Source organism: Cervus elaphus, chromosome 8 (genome assembly GCF_910594005.1).
Source record: "Cervus elaphus chromosome 8, mCerEla1.1, whole genome shotgun sequence".
Classification (NCBI taxonomy): Eukaryota; Metazoa; Chordata; class Mammalia; order Artiodactyla; family Cervidae; genus Cervus; species Cervus elaphus.
The window spans coordinates 16764650-16783863 of record NC_057822.1 but is presented as its reverse complement, the minus strand read 5'-3'; the positions used below and the strand labels follow the sequence as shown (position 1 = coordinate 16783863).

General features: G+C 48.6%; 1 protein-coding gene across 5 annotated transcripts in view; it reads right to left on the bottom strand.

Moving 5' to 3' along the window:
• GPR55 (G protein-coupled receptor 55) overlaps positions 1-19214 on the bottom strand; it is a 59067-nt gene that overhangs the window by 16178 nt on the left and 23675 nt on the right. For 2 of the 5 annotated variants that reach the window (XR_006342369.1, XM_043909717.1), the window contains exon 1: positions 8005-8307. The exons of 2 other annotated variants lie outside the window; for them this stretch is intronic. The gene's annotated coding sequence lies outside the window, so the exon portion shown is untranslated. Of the gene's footprint in view, positions 1-7592; positions 7646-8004; positions 8308-19214 lie in introns of those variants that run through there. One more of the 5 variants, XM_043909720.1, reaches the window with a different exon arrangement.

Sequence of the window (19214 nt, the reverse complement as noted above, 5' to 3'; positions counted from 1 at the left end):
AAATAAGCAAGCTGGTTTTTTCTCAAATATCCAAGTTGTCAAGATAAATTACCTGTCTAGCAAGAACAAAGCTTTCCATTAAAAGAAAAGCAGAAATTTTGTGGGCTATATACTCTGACCACAATACACAGAAGCCTAGGAAATAAAAAACAAAATTGGCTTTTTGAAAACTAAGTAAAACCAGGATTATAAAACAAAATGCATGGGGCATAATCAAGAATGACAAGAGCTTTCTGTACTGATTGTTTAAAAAAAAATTTCACAAGATGCAGCCAGAACTATTCCCAGAAATAAATACATGGCCCAGACAGCTTCAATTCATTTTTTTTTCTTAAGGAAACTAAATAAATGATTCAAACAGTCAACTTGAGCATTTAAGGAAAAAAAGAACACTAAAGTAATAGAGAAAGTGGGGAAATTTTTATAAAGATAAAACTGAAAATAAAAGAATTAGCAAAGAGGAAAATAACCAGAATCCGTAAATTTAATTATTTGGCAGAGAGAAGGGGGTGAAGAGTAAACTAAACAATACAAATATCTCTAATAATTGTGATCGATAAACAAGATTCAATCAAAACTAGAAATGAGAAGGTGGTCTAAGAATAAATAGAGGAGAGAGAAAAAAAATAAAAAGAAATTACCTTATTACTAATCCACTTAAAAAACTTAAAGTAAGTTGACAATTTAGGGGCAAAACATAACTTACCACAATTAATACAAGAATTAACACAAGTGGTATTGATTAGATCAAAAACCATGAGTAAAACTGAGAGTGTTATCAAAGAATAAATAGATTTTTATATATCTAGAGGTGCGGGGCTCTAGCATATTTTAACTTTCAAGGACCAGATAATTCCCATACTCTATAAATAGTTTCAGATACACAAGATAATGATAATCAAGAATCTGTTATGAAACTAATTTACCCAAATACCAAAACTTGACAAATGCAGCACAAAAGAGGAAAATTGCTCAAATGCATATATGAATATAGATGCAAATATCTGAGTTAAAATATTACCAAATAGAACTCAATATACTAAAATTATAACTCATCATTTTACCAAGTCATATTCACCATAGACATATAAGACCTTTTTTCAATGTTAGGAAATTTGCTAATACTGTGCATTAAATCATCAGGACAAAAATGAAAAGCTGTCTCACTGTATGATAGTTTTTCCACAAGTCATTTAAATGAAGGAAGAGAAGGCTATTTCTTACACCTGATAAAGAGTAACCTGTTCACATTAACAGCCAACTTTGCATTTAATAGTTTAAAAAAAAAAAGCGTCATTCTTATTGAAACTGGACACTTGTCAACACCCAGAGGTTCCAAATAATGTGCAACACCCAGAGGTTCCAAATAAGAAGAAATGAGGTATTCCCCTGAATCAATAATGCAAATGAACACTGGGGTACAAGTGTCCTTTTGAATCGTGGTTTTCTCAGACTATGGGCTTCCTTGGTGGCTCAGCAGTAAAGAATCTGCCTGCCAATGCAGGATATGCAGGGTCAAACCTTAGGTCAGGAAGATCTTCTGGAGAAGGAAATGGCAACCCATATTCTTGCCTGGGAAATCCCATGGACAGAAGAGCCTGCTAGGCTTCAGTCTATGGGCTCACAAAGAGTAGGATATAACTGAAAGACTAAGTCTTAGGGTATATGACCAGTAGTGGGATTGCTGGGTCATATGGTAACTATATTTTTAGTTTTTTAAGGCACCCCATACTATTCTCCACAATGGCTGTATCAATTCACATTCCTACCAACAGCACATGAAGTTTCCCTTTTCTCCACACCCTCTCCATCATGTTGATGGACGTAGAGTCTGTCACACAGAGTGAAGTCAGAAGGAGAAAAACAAATGTCATATATTAACGCATATATGTGGAATCTAGAAAAATGGTACAAATGAACCTATTTCCAGGGCAGGAATAGAAACACAGATGTAGAGAATGGACATGTGAACACGGAGGAGGAAGGGGGAAGGTGGGATGAATTGAGAGATTGGGATTGACATATATACACATGGTAATGTGTAAAATAGCAAGCTAGTGGGAAGCTGCGGTGGAGCAGAAGGAGTTCAGCTTGGTTCTCTGTGATGACCACAGAGTGGTGGGAAGGTCCAAGAGGGATGGGATATATATACACACACATACACACACACATATATATACACACATGTGTATACACACACACACATGTATATACAGCTGCTTCATTTCACTGTACAGCAGAGACTAACACAGCATTGTAAAGCAATTAAACACCAATAAAAAATTTAAAAATCAATCAATAAAAAGGGAAAAGTATAAGAACAATAAATAAAAAATAATGCGAATAGGAAGCTTAGTCAATAAATGATGTTAAGACTATCAGTAAAGAATTCGGGGGCTAAAAACTAACTTTTGAATCCTCATCTCACACCAAGTAGAAAAGAAATTCCAAATTCATTAATGAAAAAACTTCAAGAGATCAAACCATAGAAAAACTATATGAAAACTTAGTGGCCAATTCATAAAAGCCAGTGGAAGGAAGGAAAATCTCTTTGCAACTTAGAATAATTGAAAAGCAAAAGAAGCAGAAAACAGATAGGACAGGTTTAACTGTATAAAAATTAGAAAATTTCTTTTTGTTTAAAAAAGTTTAACATCTAAGAATATACTGAAGGAAAGAAAATACAAAAAATAAGTTAGATAAATGATGTTCTTTTGCTATGAAAAGTATTAAAAGATGAGTAATACCAAGATGCACAATAGATTAACAGAAAAGACACCAACGGTTCCTGTAAGATTTACAAAGAAATAAATTTTTCGCTTATATTATCTAGAGATGCTGACAAGGATTTTGTATAATAATCATCAAAATGCTAGTGAGCATACAGATACGTACCCAACTTTGGGAAATTGATAACTTATATTACAAGCCCTAGAAATCCTTTTTAGGGTTTCATTCAGTGATTCTAAAAATTTACCTTAAGTAAATTATGAAAAAAAAAAAGGAAAAAATGTGTACGGAAATATGTTCACTTTAGCATCTTTTTCTGATAGCAAAAAATACATGCACGCATTTAAATGTCAACAAGAGCTCAATTTCACTACGGTAAATCTACTCAATGGAAAATTTTTGCCTGACTATATTATGTTTATGCTGACTATGTTAAATAAAGAACCCACAAACTACAGAATTATACATTCAGAATGATTTCAAATATGATTAAAAAACCCACGCATAGGGAAAAAACCTAGAAAAAAAATTTCCATGTGCCAAACATTGGTTGCATTCAAACAGTTAAATGATGAGTGATTTCTAAATCTTTTACCTTTATCTCTCTCTTTCTGTCTTTTGTGTGTGTGTGTTGTGTGTGTTTTTCTAATTAATAATAAAATGAAAACAATTTTTAAATGGTTTACTGTATTAAATGCTGGGGCAAAAGAAGAAAAATAACAACAGCTTTTGACTTTCCCTTCAAAGAAGCAATGTCTGAGTGTGCATTGGAGGCACGGCGGGGGTGGAAGGAAGGTTTACACAGAATTTAAAGTAATGCATTGAACTGAAAGATGCTCAGCTGATGAGGCATACATCTTGCCAGGTCAAAGATGTCAACATATAGCATCAGAGGGACTAGAGAACAAAGTGTGATATGACAACGAATTGGACAGGTGAGAAACAGGTGCCACCTAAGAGACCAGAGAATAGCCACAAGAACCCAATCCATGATAAAAGCAAGGTTTCCTCTGTCTGCAGGTCAGTCGTCACATCATCAAAAGGAGGAGGAAGGACTTCCCAGGTGGCTCAGATGGTAAAGTGTTTGCCTACAATGCGGGAGACCTGGGTTTGATCCCTGGGTCAGGAAGATCCCCTGGAGAAGGAACTGGCAACCCACTCCAGTACTCTTGCCTGGAAAATCCCATGGACACAAGCCACAGGTTCACAGAGTCGGACATGACTGAGCGACTTCACTTTAAGGAGGAAGGAACCATGTGAAAGAGACTCAAACTGCCAGATGATCATTCAAAGGCCAGAGAGTGGGTGAAGAGGAGGGAAGATCTTTAAACACAATTCTCCTAAAGTTGAGAGAGCTATTAATAGAAATAAATGTAGTCGTTAAACTTAACTATTTTCTAAAGTGGTTATTTAGGCTAAATTATCTTGTCTATTTTAAAGGGACAAAAGGAAGAGAAAATTCACTAGAGAAACACAGTGAAAAAAACTGCAATACCTCAATATAGAGAGCAGAGGGGCAACCCCATGGAGGTTTAGATAAATGTGACAACTACAATCAAATCATAATACTAACTAATAATTATATTAACTACCATACTTCCTGTCAAGGGGGGAATCTGATAAAAAAAAATTAAAATCCAATCATCTTGTGCTGATAAGAAACACCCACAAAAAAAGGCATAAACTGAGGAAAATGATGAGATAATCTATGGAATATCAGATACACAGACCACTAGAAAAGAAGGAAATGTGACAGTGTAATTTTTTTAATACGGAGACCCTACAAAGTAAATGTTATAATAAACAATTAAAATATAAAATTTATGTTCCATGTACTTCTGTACATGATGGGAACAAGCAGAAATGCAAAACAGTAGAGAAAGAAATATAATGGTAGAGACCCTAATGCTCCCCTCTTAGAATATCATTGATCAAGCAGACAGAGATGTTTAGAGCTCTGAGCAGCTCAATTAATAATGTAGAACTAACAGATTAGTGAGGACCAAGTCATAAATCGAGGGAATACACTCTGTTATGGAGACGACAAGTATCTTTCACCAAATTCATCCCATTCCTGGGCCCAGCCAAGGACTCCAAGGCAATGGCAATTTCACCCTTCGGTTTTCAGATCATTTTTCTGCAGCCAGTAAGAAAACACAAGTATTTGCTGCAGCATTGATGGTATTAATCATAATATACAATAGGCATTTTCATGCATTCTTGCTATGGAGTCTCTTAAGTAATGTGTCAGAGATAAAATCGGAAGTACAGTGCTGAAACATTGGATAGGAACAAATATTTACAGATAAAACACCAATGAAGTCACAGCTGAAAGGAAAATCATTTCTAAGTATGCTTGCAGACAGGAAAGACAGTGAGAAATGAGGTGAACCCAGTTACACACAGACACTCTAGAAGAGGAACATGGGGGACATGTGACAAGTGGCCCTTGCATTGCACTGATGATCACCCAGGCCCCAGAGGCTGTCAGTCTGCAGGGGCGTCATATGGAGAGCCTAGGATGCCCCAACACAGGAGGACATGAAGGATCACAGTTGCTCAAAATCCATAAACGTATAGACATTCTTATATCTATTCTAGAGATGTCATCTGGAGATGCGTCCATCATTCTGGAGATGTTATATCAGCATCTTCAAGGCTCAGGACGGGCTCCACTGTATGACTCCATCAGGCCATAACAGGAAGTTCCAGACACTGTAGGAAGCAGACCTATCTTCCACTGGAAGTCAGAGAGCAGACCAACTGGCCATGCAGTAAGCTCTCTGACCCCAAGAGATATACAGGCAAAGGCAGAATATCTGTTTATTTGGAACATTATCAAGAAAATCCACATATATGAAAGGCTTTAAAAAAAAAAGGCTAAAATAGAATATTCTGGCAATATGTGTTTTTCTAATGTTTGGTGAAGAGAGGAAACATCTTGTACATGAAAGAGGATGGGCCTGGGAGCCCTGAGGCCCCTGCTCTGCTTCTGCTTCTCTCTGGCTGTGGGGCCTCTTTCTGGCCTCTGTCTGGCTTCTCTCATCCACACAGCACTGCTCAGCCCTGGGGACAGGAGCCCGTGGTGGCTCTCTGACTGCCAACTTGACCCCACGCTGGGCTGTGATTCTTGCAGCTGTCAGGGCCCAGGACTACTCACACCTCCAAGGACCCAGCACCACTCCTGGGGCAGCCCTGATCCTGTGTCTGCACAGCCAGGGCATCTAAACCCGGCTGTGTGGCTCAGACCAAGCCACCCTTCCTTCCTGGAAAGTCCTGGGTTTTCCAGAAAACACCAGCAATGGGGAAAATGCAACCTTAGGTTGTTTGCAGGTTAAGAAGCTTCTCTTGTGCTGCCAGATCCTTCATCCACACAGAGAGCAGAGATGTGAGCCAACTCAGAGGTGGGAGGGCCAGCTGGTGGCAGAGCAGCATCAGTACAGTGGAGGGGTGCCACGGCAGGAGGAGCAGCCTCGCCTGAAATTCCAGTTTTCTCTGGGGAGGCAGTGGTGAACCCCGAAGGCAGAAAATAAACATTTATTTGAATACAGTCATCTGCTACTATCACCACAATGTGAGTAAACTCATCAGTTAACACCTGAGCTGGGCTTCTGGGGATCACGATGAAGAAAGAACAGGACGCAGGGGATGGAGCACACAGACAGAATCTCTGGGAGTCCAGAATTTTGCTATAGCTGCACACTCAGCTTGGTGAGGGTGGCGTAGGGGTTGGGGGGGGAGTGCAAGGACCAGCTCAGGGATTTGAGATGTGGCCAGCTCTGTGCTAAGTGCTCTAAAGAGGGAACTCAATACGTTCATTCCTGGGTTGCTGTTATAACTATGCCCATTTTATAGATGAAGACAGTGAGGCTCACAGAAACTGAAGCACTCCCCTAAGCTCAAACAGGTAGTGAGGGGCCTCCGCTGGACTCACATTCTGGTCTCCCTCTTTCCTCTACCCCACCCCCACAAGCATCACCAGCAAGCTGTTGTTGTTTTGTCTCTAAATTGTGTCCGACTCTTTTGTCTGACTCTTTTGTAGCCCACCAGGCTCCTCTGTCCATGGGATTTCCCAGGCAAGAATACTGGAGTGGGTTTCCTTCTCCAGGGGATCTTCCTGATTCAGGGGTCTAACTTGCATCTCCTTCATTGGCAGGTAGATTCTTTACCATTGAGCCACCTGGAAAGCCTATCACCAGCAAGGGCACCTGGTAAATCCAGGGGGTTATCCATCTGGTAAACCCCTTTCTCACTCCTTTCCAGCCGCTGGCACCACCCAACAGAGTCTGATCCCCTCAGACTCCCCTCCCATCATAAAAACCCCATCCCTTCCTTCAATCCACTTCCCCAAACTACCGGCATCATCTGTTGTGATTTCCCTGCTATGGCCAGGTGGGGCCACCTGCCATTGGGGAGAGTCCCTGCTTTCCTCCAACAAGCCCAGGACAAGGACCATAGCTCCTTTGCGCTTTATACCACCTCATGAAGATGATGCAAAACAGACCCTCAACAAGGACTTAGGAAATGAAGGAGGGACTGAGTGAATGACCTGTTCTGCAGCAGCTCCAAGGTGATAGGCGTCCCCTGTGGAGCTGGGATGACTGGTCAGATTCGGGAGAACCAAGCCTTCCGTGGAGCCTGGGGCTACACCGTGCAGACCTCAGCCCCTGCCTCACCACCCCGGGAGCACACAGCCTAGTCCAGGCCAGTCCTACAGACTTTCCCTGACCTCCTGTTCTCCGCTTCCACTCGTAAGAAATGCTGTATCTTCCCTTCTACCCTCTCCAAGAGACACTCGATGAGGGCTGGAGAATAAGCTAGTTATAAGATATAACAGTGGTCAAAGCTTGCTGAATGCTTACGGGGTGGGCGGCTGTGGGACAAGCGCTTCCATCATTTACTGCTCCCAAGAGACCTGTGAGGAAGAAACCCTTATTGCTCCCATTCCCCTGAGAGGTACACTGAGGCCAGGGAAATTACCCAGTTGGCAAGGGATTGGCCTGGGCTCCTGAGCGCAGTTCTAGCCTGCCGTGAGCACTTTGCTCAGCGGCTGCATGGTGATTCCTAGAGCTTGTCATCTTGGCCTCTTGGTGCTTTCCCGGCCCCGATTCCGGGGCAGCAGGCAGCCGACCCAAGGGAGGGTGGTGGGGACACGCAAGTCGAGCTCCCTTGGGGACGGCTCCTGGGCTGCCTACAGCGAGGTTTCCCCACCCAGCCCATGCCGCCACTCTGAGTCAAATCGGGAGGAAGTTGAGGATTCATAGAAAATGTCACCTGCAATCAGGGACAGACCAGTCCTCCCCTGCTGCTGCTGCTGTCACGAAGGCTGCCCGGGGGGGCTGCTGCTGTCCCTGACGTCTAAGATGGCCAGGCGAGTCGGGACCGGTGCCGATGGAGCCCAAGCCCCGAAGGAAAGTCACCCGAGGTCCCCAAGACCAACGTCAGTGGGTGGACTCCTGGCGTATCGGGTTTTCTGAGCCGTCTGGGGGCTGTTACGTCCTGGGAGTCCGGTGCAGCTGAGCGAGGTGTGAGATGTCATTTCCCAGCATGGTCACCACCTCACTCTGGGGAGAGGCACTTCCCCCTCTGGGACTGAACTTCCTCATCTGTGAAATGAGGGCGTGGGATCACGTATACGTCAAGCCGCTTTGCATCAGTCTCATGTGGCAGAGGGGCTTCTTCTCTCGGGTCTGGAGAGGGGCTCCCTGGGGTGGGGGTGGGGGGTTCCCTCCTAAGTGTGGCTAGAATGTGGCCTGGGCAAGGGGTGGGGGGATGTGGTCAGGAAGAGGCTCTGGGCTCTTGTGCCCTCTCAGAGAGTCTGCATACTTGCTCAGCTTCCAACAAAAGAAAACAAGTCAAGAGCTACTGCCTGAGCCAGGGCATGAGGAACCTTTGGAAAAGGACACATCACCCACAGCAGAGGTTCGGAGCCTGGCATCACGCCGGGGGCAGAAAGCTTCTGAAAAAGGGCCCTTCTGGCTTCTAGCGCATCTGGGGTTTAGGATTCAGAACTGCTGCCCACGGAAAGGAGGGTGGTGTTGGAAGCCTTCATGTTTAGGACTTGGGGGCTGGGAAGGACAGCCTAGGGGGACACCTCAGCCCCTGCCTGCGTGTCTTCAAGGACCAGGGCACGGCCGCCAGGCTGCTCCCAGCCCTGGCTTCTCTGTGCCCAGCCCCCATGGGGGTTGGGGTCAGCCTGGGGTGGTACAGCTCTCAGCAGCCCTGGGAGCAGAGGTCTCTCCAGGGCAGCAAGAGCTGAGATTCACCACTGGGCCCCAGGGTGCTCCCAGCGGGGAACCTCTGCAGATTCCAGAGATGCAGGGAAGTCTGGGCTGAAAGCAGCCTCGCAGATTCTGCTCCTGCCCAGGAGGAGCTAGGAATCCCATTAAAGACCAAGGCACGGGTCGATGTCACAGGCCTGGCAGGCCGAGGCTTTCAGACACCTCCAGGAATAAACTCTCCAAAGTGGGCCTGGGTGATTCATCCCCACATATGTGGTCTCCAAGTAATCAACAGCTTGTGTGTGACTGTGGGTGAATCACCTGGCCCTCCCCAGCCCGGGCCCCCCCCCCATCATTCAGGGAAGAACTTGACAGAACCATGATAGCCCTTTAAGCTCTCACTGTACCCAATCCCATCATACCAGTGCTTGTGTGATGGGTAGAACCAAGTTCATTCACTGCATCGGGCCATGGAACTCCAAGGTGGCCGGGCAGGGTGTAAGACAGGCCCTCACCAAGCAAGCCCACCCCAGGTCCCTGGCCCCATCTAAGCCGAGGGGAGGGCTCCCTGGGAGCAGCAGCAGGAGGCCAGGAGTCTTGGGGGAAAGCGGTAAGGAGGAGATGGGCAGGTGTCCAGGACATGGGGCATGGGAACCCTGAAAAGGGGTCAACCTTGGGGACCCTGCGGAGAGTGACTCACCACACAGACCCTCCTCAAAGGGAGCCTCACCCATCTCCAGTTCTGGCTGTCTTCTTTTTTTGTTTTTAATGAGCATCTCTGTGTCTTATTGTTGTGGCTTTTTATTTTAAATTCTGATTCAAATACATATGTAAACAGACAGTAAAATGTCTGTGCCCCACCACTGCCCCCCAACCCAGTACTCATCTCCCCTGGGGGAACCCCTGATTGCAGCTTCTTCCAGAGTCTCTGCACCAGCGTGTATACATCCGTGTGTCCTTATTTCCTCCCCTTTAACACAAACACAAGTCATCTTCCACCTCCTTTCTTGAGGGGTCTTGCTAACGATTCTCATCAAGGGAGTGATGGTGGAGCCCTGGCAGGGGAATGTGTGGTCCAGAGAGATTCAGAGTGTGCTGGCTTGCTAGGGATGGACCAGGCAAAGACTTGCCCAGGGCTGATCCATGGCTCCAGCCTCTCTACCCAGCGCCTCTCCTTCCCTCACCGCAGCCACTGCCCTGGGGAGTCAAAGTCAAAAGTCTGAAGACTTTTGCTTAGAAGGTTTTGCTAAGAGTCCTAGAACCAGCCCCTCTGGTCCTGCCCCACCTCTCACCACCCGGAACAAATCAGAGGCCTTGGGAGTTTGGGTGGGTCCCTGTCGGCCTGCCTGCTGGGGAGCCCAGAGCAGGAGGCTAGAACTGTCACCCTCAGCATGTTCCTGGGCAGCCTCTGAGCTTGGAAGTCACTTCGAGATTGAGGAACAAGCCATTCTGTTTGCCATAGAGCAGCTCGCAGCACTGGGGACTCACCACATCCTCTCCCAATGCTGCTTTATTCTTTCCTTTAGCATCAGAGTCTTTCCTGTGCTCATGGAGCATCCCCTCCAGGTGAGAAGAGTGGCCCACAGGGTGGGGATGGGGGACATTGCAGGCTGAGAGTGCTGGGTCAGAGGATGCCTCCCAACCTTGCCCAAGGAGGATGCTCTGGGAACGGGGTGAGGACAAGGTTGGGGAGGAAGATACTGGAGGTACAGAGAACAGTCTTAGTGCAGATTTGAGGCGGTGAGGAGCTTGGCATTCTGGGGGATCCAGGGGTTTCTCTGCATAATTGGAGGGCTGGCCAGACAGCAGCAGGGGAAGGGGAGTTTAGGGGCCCCAAGGAATATATACACTGAATCAAACGTCATACAAGAAGCTGTCCAATAAAGCAGAACAGTCTGACATAGTCCAGAGCTTTTCTTCTCACTCCTAGCCAACTCAGGACCAGATACTGAGGGCTGGGGCAGTTCAGGGACGGGACACAGCACAGACCCTCTCAGGTGACAAGGTCAGGGTGCAGTGAAGGCAACAGCAGTAACAGGAAGGAATTGGGGAGGGAAAGGGGTGGTTGGGGGTCTGATACAAGGGCCACTGGCATCAGAGGCAACCTAATTCCTAGAGCCTCAGGCCAGCCAGGCTCAGTAGCCACTCCCCATATAGCCACTTTGCTGCCCTGGTGGCTCAGATGGTAAAGAATCCGCCTGCAATGAAAAGAGTTTCAGGAGACGCAGGTTTGATCCCTGGGTTGGGAAGATCCCTTGAGAAAAGAAATGACAACCCACTCCAGTATGCTTGCCTGGGAAATCCCATGGACAGAGGAGCCTGGCCCATGCTGCATCACCAACTCAATGGACATGAGTTTGAGCAAACTCGGGGAAAAAGTAGAGGACAGTGGAGCCTGGCATGCTGCAGTTCACTGACTTGCAAAGAGTTGGACACAATTCAGTGACTGAACAAGACAGCCACTTGGCAATGCAGCTCGCTGCCTAACTTTTGTAAATTAGGGATCAGACATTCATTCTATCAACAAACTCCTCACCAGGCAGTAGGACCTGCTTCACAGCACTGTTTTTAGGAGTTGACATGACAGCAGAGGTCAGAGCACCAGCAAGTGTCTGGTACTTGCTGAGACTCCCCAACAGACGCCATGGACATTATGACTGCCTCAAGGGTTGCTTAGAAAAAAAGGAAAAGCAGCAATAAGGAGAATGAACCCTTCCTGATGGAAGGTTTCCCAGAAATAAGAGGCAGCCTTAACGGAGAGATGAGGGCAGGAGAAACTGAGTGTGGGCAGGCAGGGAGGCACCCTCAACACCACACCTCCAGGCTCAGCCACACATCTGTCCCCAAACTCGATCTGTGCTTTCTGCCTGCCTGACTCAGTCCACTGCAGCACAGACTAGGCCCTTTTCAGAGGCCTGAACCAAGTCCCTGAGGACTGCTTGCAACAGGCACCCTAGTCTTCTGGCAAAGACAGCTGAACCCTAATAGCACCTGCGGAGACCGACAGTGTCCAGCCACCCTGAAATCTAGCACTCGGGGCAGCTGACAGCATCAAGGTCATGGCGCTTCACAGCAGGTAGAATATGGCGGGGGCGGGCAACAACCCTTTAGAATTCGCCCCTCCCCTCCCACACACTCCTTCCGGCTCTCACCGGAAGTACAGCGTGAGGTGAAGGCAGCAAGTTCTGGATGCTCAGACATCTGGGTCTGGGTTCTCCTTTCGGCTCCTGTCATGATCCTGGCCAGCAACTTAACGCAAGTGGGGCCAGCACTTCCAGGGAGCGTCTGAACATAAATGCCTCCAAGTTACCACCCCTAGCTTTCTTGTCCAGATTCTTCAAGGCCCCTGGGCGGCCTGGTCTTGACCATGGCGGGAGCTTCCTGGTCTTTCCTCCTGGAGCTTGGCAAACAGGGCCACAGCCCCCGCTCCTGCCTGGTCCGTGGGAGCTTCTCACTTCTGGCCTCCCAGGCTCGTTGACACCTGCTCCCAGTTACACTGTACGTTTCTTGAGGACTTGGGGGAATAGTGGATCATTTTGGAATACTTTTCTCTTCATGTTTCCTGCTGAGTTAAGTGCACTCCTTCTTTAACCCATGTGTCCACTGGGACTATAACAATCTCCTGCTTTAGTTATTAAATGCCTGTCCTGCTTCTCTTTGTGAGTGTCTTCTCCTCACTTCATTCCTTCCCAGCCCTCTCTCATTGACACATATTTTTATCTTTGATGCATGAAAATGAAAATTGTTAATGGAGGTATAATGGTAGGTCCTTTTGTTGCCATGAATTGTCTCGCAGCACCTTAATAATGAGCCCAACTTCAGCCCTCTGCTGTTGCAGCAAACAATGTTCATTTCCTTCCTAGAAATCCTTGAATTAATTTTAATTTAAAAAATTTTTTATCCTGGGTTGGAGGATGAAAAAGCTTCTCTAATACCAAGGGCCTGACAGCTCCCTCTAAGGGTGAAGCCAACCCCCTCTATTTTCATGCAAAAGCCCTTTGACCCCCGGACCCTCTTGCCCCTAGCTGTACTGCCCACCCCCCACATCTGCTCCTTACTGTCCTCACATGTCTTCCCAGCCATTCCCCAGTCTTGGCTATGCTTCCACCCCCGGACACCCCACCCCTCAAGGAGACCTCAGGAAGGCCAGGACAGCTCCCTCCGCCGTTCACACAGCACGTCCTCAAGACTGTGGCCTACACACTTATAAATAAAATCAGTTCATTCCCCCAAGCAAACTGTGAGGCGTCTACTATCATTAGCCTCATTTACAGATGAGGAAACTGAGGTACAGCAAGGTCAAGACCAGATTCCCACCTGCCAGTCGGGGCAGTCAGCACACACCGGCAGCACCTAGGGTGTGTCTGCACAAACCCCTTAGGGAGGGCCCGCGAGCACCTCCACTTCATGGGTGTAGAGACGGAGACGTGAGAGGTTAAACACCTTGCCCAAGATGACCCAGTTATTAAGAAGCTGAGGTGCAACGCAAACCACGCCTGCCTGACTGCAGAGGCCCCAGGGTCACTGGGACTCTAACCACCTTTTAATTTCCAGGTACTGCTCTCACTGTGTGACCGCTTCTCGCCTCCTGCCCCTCCCCCGTTCCCCACAGGCACACGTGGCAGCCTCTCAGCCCCTGAAAGCTCCCCTCTCCCTCTCGTCCGCCCTCTACTCCCAGGCCTCTCCACTGCCCAGTGCCTCCCGGACCCGGGTCAGCCCCCACCCCTGAGCCACTGCACCCCCAGGCCACTGGGACAGCAGAAAACACTCCAAGGGGCACAGGGAGCCACTCAAAGCAGTGGTCTTGGAGCACCAGCACCCCTTCATGGTGTGAGATTAGACCCACCCCAGCCTCTCCCACATCTCCCTCAGCCCTCACCAGGATCCCCACCACCCACAGACACCTTTGCCTCCAACGTCACAGACGAAATCTGGCTTATCAAGCGTGAATCTCAGGCTCCTTATCCTCAAACCAGCATGGTCTGCACCCAGCCGATTACCACAAGGTGTTTCTGCGGCTTAGAGAAATTCACCCCCCAGCTCCAGCCCGCCTCACCTGTCACCTCAGGGAACCTGCTCCCTCAAGCTGTCACTGCTGTTTATAAGGAGTGCCCCTAGGGCATAGAAAAATGTTCGAGGATGTCACAAGAACAAAACTTCATTCCCTATGCGTTTGTATTGAAGGAAGAAAATGACTCGCAAATTGGATGGGTGCTTGTTCTATAATCTAAGGTGACCAGAAGTCTTAATGTAGGTGTGATATGATTTTTAAAGAGATTTCTGTGAAAGAACATTAACCTCTGTTACATAACTCACATAGTATTATATGAAGGGAAAGCTATTATGGAAGGAAAAGTTTTTAGTGTTAATTAAAATAATGGATCTACACCTCTTCTAAATGAAAAGAACATGGGTGTGAATATTGATAAAACGAAAGCACAGAGGCCTTGGACTAAACAACATCCTCAAAGTTCTACACTCAAGGTGTTAATTACACGGACCATCTCCATGGGGGTGGGTTTGGGTGGCAGAGTTGTTCTCCAGGCACTCTTATTCCAGCCCAGATGCTTCTGTTGTCTGGATTTCTTGCTTAGATCCACCCTCCATCCCGGGCCAGGGCTTCTCACCCACCTGAGTCCCTGTTCCCATCATTTCCCAGCCTCCTGCAGAAAAAGCACAAGCGTTCCCTCTGACAGCCTCCTTCAAGGTCTCGGCTTCCTCATCTCTACTCTGGGCACAGTTGTGCCACAGCTCTCACAAGCTCTCTCTCTAGGATTATCTGATCCTGGTGTCAGCTCAGTTGGTAAAGAATCAGCCTGCAATGCGGGAGACCCCAGTTCGATTTCTGGGTCGGGAAGATCCGCTGGAGAAGGGATAGGCTACTCATTCCAGTCTTCTTGGGCTTCCCTAAAGGCTCAGCTGGTAAAGAATCCACCTGCAGTGAGGGAGACCTGGGTTCAATCCCTGGGTTGGGAAGATCCCCTGGAGAAGGGAAAAGCTACCCATTCCAGTATTCTGGCCTGGAGAATTCCATGGACTATACAGTCCATGGGGTCACAAAGAGTCAGACACGACTGAGCAACTTTCACTTGCACTAATGTCTAAGGAGACAGAAGCAGACAGAACCCCAGGGTCCAACTCTCACCTTGCTCATTGGCAGCAAGGAAGAAAAAGCAGACTTACTGTTACTCTGCTGCCCCCCAGCCTGTTCCCTTCCCCTCCCTCTTCCCCTTTACCTGCTCCCCCCATCCCTACCTTCTGTAAGCCCCCTACTCTTGGCCCTTGGCGCGACCCTCCTCCTACTTACCAACCCCTCCCAGCCAGGGTCCCATCTCTCACCAGCAGCAGCCACCACCCCCACCCCGGCCCCCGCTGTTAGTATGGAGCCTGCAAGGCCGGCCGCCTCCACTGGTCCCCCGCTGCCTTCACTGGTACCCTGGGAGTACCCTGCTTCCCCTGCCCTGCCAGTCCCCCTGCCCCTGCCCTCTTCCCTGGCCTCCTGGCTCCTGTCTCTGCCCTTCATTCCCCCTTTGCCCTGAACCCCGCTTCTGGCCCTTCTCTGACCTCCAGCCACCTGGGCAGACTTCTCCTCTGTCCACACAACTGTCCTACCCAGTCTCCTTCCGTTTCCCTACCTGTGTTCCGTCCTGCAAACCACCCTAGGAGCCTTGTGGCCCTTCCAGTGGGCACCTGGGCCTCTTGGAGCTTCATGAATTGAGCATCTCCTGGGCTCAGGGAGAGTCTGGTGGGCCCGCCAGTGCTTCAGGAAGCCCCCATCCCTACAGTCAGTTTTCAGCCATCTGGGGGGACTGGCCTGTGTTGCCTGGTGGCTGCCCTCCTTGGGATCGGTCCACAGCGGGTAAACAAGCTTCCCTGTGTCTACTCTAGGGACCCCCCGCCAGGCTCTCCAAGCCGTCAATGGAAGGGGGTGGCTGGACTCGGTGGACTCAGAGCATCTTTTCCCACAAGGTCCTACCTTTCCAGGTTGCCAGGCGCTGACCACCTCATTCAGGAGAAGCGACTATCCCCGTGCCTAGTACATAATTAATGCCCCAAACCAGCCTCCAGGGGACAGCACCTGGCCATCCCTTTGGCAGAGCAAAGGCTGCCTAAGTAGGAGTGGCTATGGCAGCAGGAGGAGGGATGATGCCAGGTTATAAGGTACTGGGGCATAAAAGCCTGCAGGAAGGGGGCAGGGAGGGGGTTCAGCCCTGGCTTGGCCTCAGAAGAACCTGACTTAGGTTTCTGAGGTCACACCTACACCCACCATACAGCATCCTGCCACCCCAGAGATGCTGGACCAGACTCTGGTTAGCCCTTCTCACCCCCACCCACTTCGGCTGCCCAAATGCCACCAGGGGTCATGTGTTTTCCTGGCCCACCATGTAAAGGCTCCCTTTTGGAGCTAACAACTCGATTGCCTCTTTGAGGCTGTGTGCTGTGTTTAGTCCCTCAGTTGTGTCTGACTCTTTGGGACCCTGTGGACTGTACCCCTCCAGGCTCCTCTGTCCATGGGGATTCTCCCGCCAAGAATACTGGAGTGGGTTGCCATGCCCTCCTCCAGGGGATCTTCCCAACCCAGGGACTGAACCCAGGTTTCCCGCATTGCAGATGGATTTTCTACTGTCTGAGCCACCAGGGAAACCCTCAATTGTCTCTATGGGGCACTGGCCATCAAATTCACTCTGTTTGTGGGACCCCTCTGTGCCCCACTGCTTCTCCTTTGCACCCTTAACACTAAAGACTGATTTCATCCCTCCTCCCATGACAGAACTTGGTGGTCTCTAACCCAGCTCTGGTTCTGCAATCACCAAACCTCAGTTTGCATGAGGGCCAGGACCTCTCTGCCCCTTTCCCTCTCTCTCAAATTAAACTCTTACGAGTCCCCAGGCACACTCCCAATCCCCTTGCTCTGTTGGTTTTTTCTGTCCCAGGACCTCAGGCAGGTTAAGTCTGGAGATCAAATGTGAGGTGACCAACAACTCTTAACAGCCCAAATCTCCACTGAAAGCCTCCACACTGAGCTCTTCATTCCAGCTCCACTCTGAGCTCTTCCATGGCTGGAAGCAGTGGGAAAATCCAGTAGGTGAACAAAATGCTTAGACTCACCCTGGTCCCTGGTCCCTACACCCATCCTCAGGGGTCCGAGTTACTTCTTGGGCAAGAGGCAGCTTCCCCTCAGGAGACACTAGTTTGCTCCCTGGGGGTTCAGGTGGCTGACTGTGCTGGCGGCCCAGGGCTTTGGGGGTTCATGGGACACTGAGCTTCAAGTGGAGGAGGCAGCCACAGCTGGTCAGTGAGGGAGTTTTGGGGACTGACCTCTCAGCAGTCTGAGGAGCCCTCTCCCCAACTGCACTCCCCAGGGAAGGACACTGTCCTGCTGGGTTTTGGCCCAGGGTCCTTGTTTCCACTGACTTTGCCCAGGGCACTCTGATCCTCTTTGGCTCTTGAGATGCATTGAAAAAGACCCTGACACTGGGAAAGATGGAAGGCAGGAGGAGAAGGAGGTGACAGGGGATGAGATGGTTGGATGGCATCACCAACTCGATGGATGCGAATTTGAGCAAACTCTGAGACAGTGAAGGACAGGGAAGCCTGGTACGCTGCAGTCCATGAGGTCACAAAGAGACATACACGACTGAGCGACTGAGCCGTCCAACCTGGACACACAAGCACACACGGGCCCCTTCACTGCAGAGTCGCTGGGCCTCACAGCAAACACCTGGGGGCGGGGTGGGTATTTCCCTCTCTCCCTCAAACCCGGCTGGCAGGCACCCCAGTTTCAACACCACAGTGACCACATTTCCAAGAAGAGGCTCCCAGAGCCACAGTCAGACAAAGGAGCTGTGTTACCTCGGGCCACGCTTGCTGCCAGCACACGGGAACGTCTGGAACGTATCAGACAAGGGCTTCAGATTACACGAAGCAGCCGGGTCTCAGAAACTACAGTGTGTGGTCCTGGACCCAGCGGCCACCCCCAGCCCAGCTCAGCCTCCTGTCTGGATGAGAGGCCCAGGCGGCAAAAGTCGGCGGGATTCCACACGTCTGTTCATTATTTTCTCCATCAGGAAGTCTTTCCTTCTTAACTGACCCTCAAAGAGGTAACAGACCACCTTGCTACAGAGGAGGCTTTGCCCAGTTAGTCTGTCCCAGAGTCCAAATTATTTGTGTGGTGTGCCATCATCTTTCTTCAGACCTTCACAGGCTCACAACCGGAATTATACACACCCACGCTGAGAGGTACACACACCCAGAGGCACACGGGTGTGTGGACATGTCCACACACACAAATACACACCCAGAGACACGCCCTAACCTGAAAACACACACACTCACACACAAACTCATCCAAAGATACACACCCTAAGGCACAAACACTCCCACATACACACACCCACAGACACCCGCACGTGCCTCTGTTCCCACAGACACACGTACAGACTCACTCACACCTAAAGCCACAGGTACATGTCAGACTATAACAAATCACAATCAGACAAGTCAAACAAATGTGTAAGGAGACCTAAAGTCAGAAAACTACACATTCACACTCACACACTTACACACTCTCAGACAGGCACACCCCTGAACCATGCACAGGCTGACCGCAGCTCCGTTACCTCCTAGCTGGTTCGTGACCGCCTCTGCCTCCCCAAGGCCGCAGTCCTGGCTTCCCAAGCCTTTCTTACCGAGAGTCCTGAGCAGGAGACAAGATGGCAGGTCATTCAAGAGAGACTTGAGAGGGAATGGAGTCAGGGTAGCAGCAAACTTGGCCTGAGCCAGTGACACAGACACGCAACACCATCACCCTCCTGTAACACAGCACAGTCCTCATATTCATGGTCGCTGACGGACCAGGGTAAAACCCCAGAGCTCCCCACCACCTCAAGGTGCAATTAGAGAAGAATTTGAAAATATTCTTTCAATAAATCCTAAGAGTTTTCATCATAAGGAAAAATATTTTTACTCTTTCTTTAATCTTGTATCCATACAAGATGATGGATGTTCACCAAACTTATTGTGAAAATCATTTCATGACGTATGTCAGTCAAATCAGTATTCTCTACACCTTAAACTTATACAGTGCTGTGTGGCAATTACATCTCAATAAAACTGGAAAGAAAAAAAGAAAATATTCTTACAGCTTGCATTTGGAGAGTCATTAACCCAAAAGTTTCTTGAAGAGTCCCAAACTCAATAAAAACAACTAAAGAATGAATTTTATGGAGAATAATATATGAGAAATGAAAAACATACTGCTTA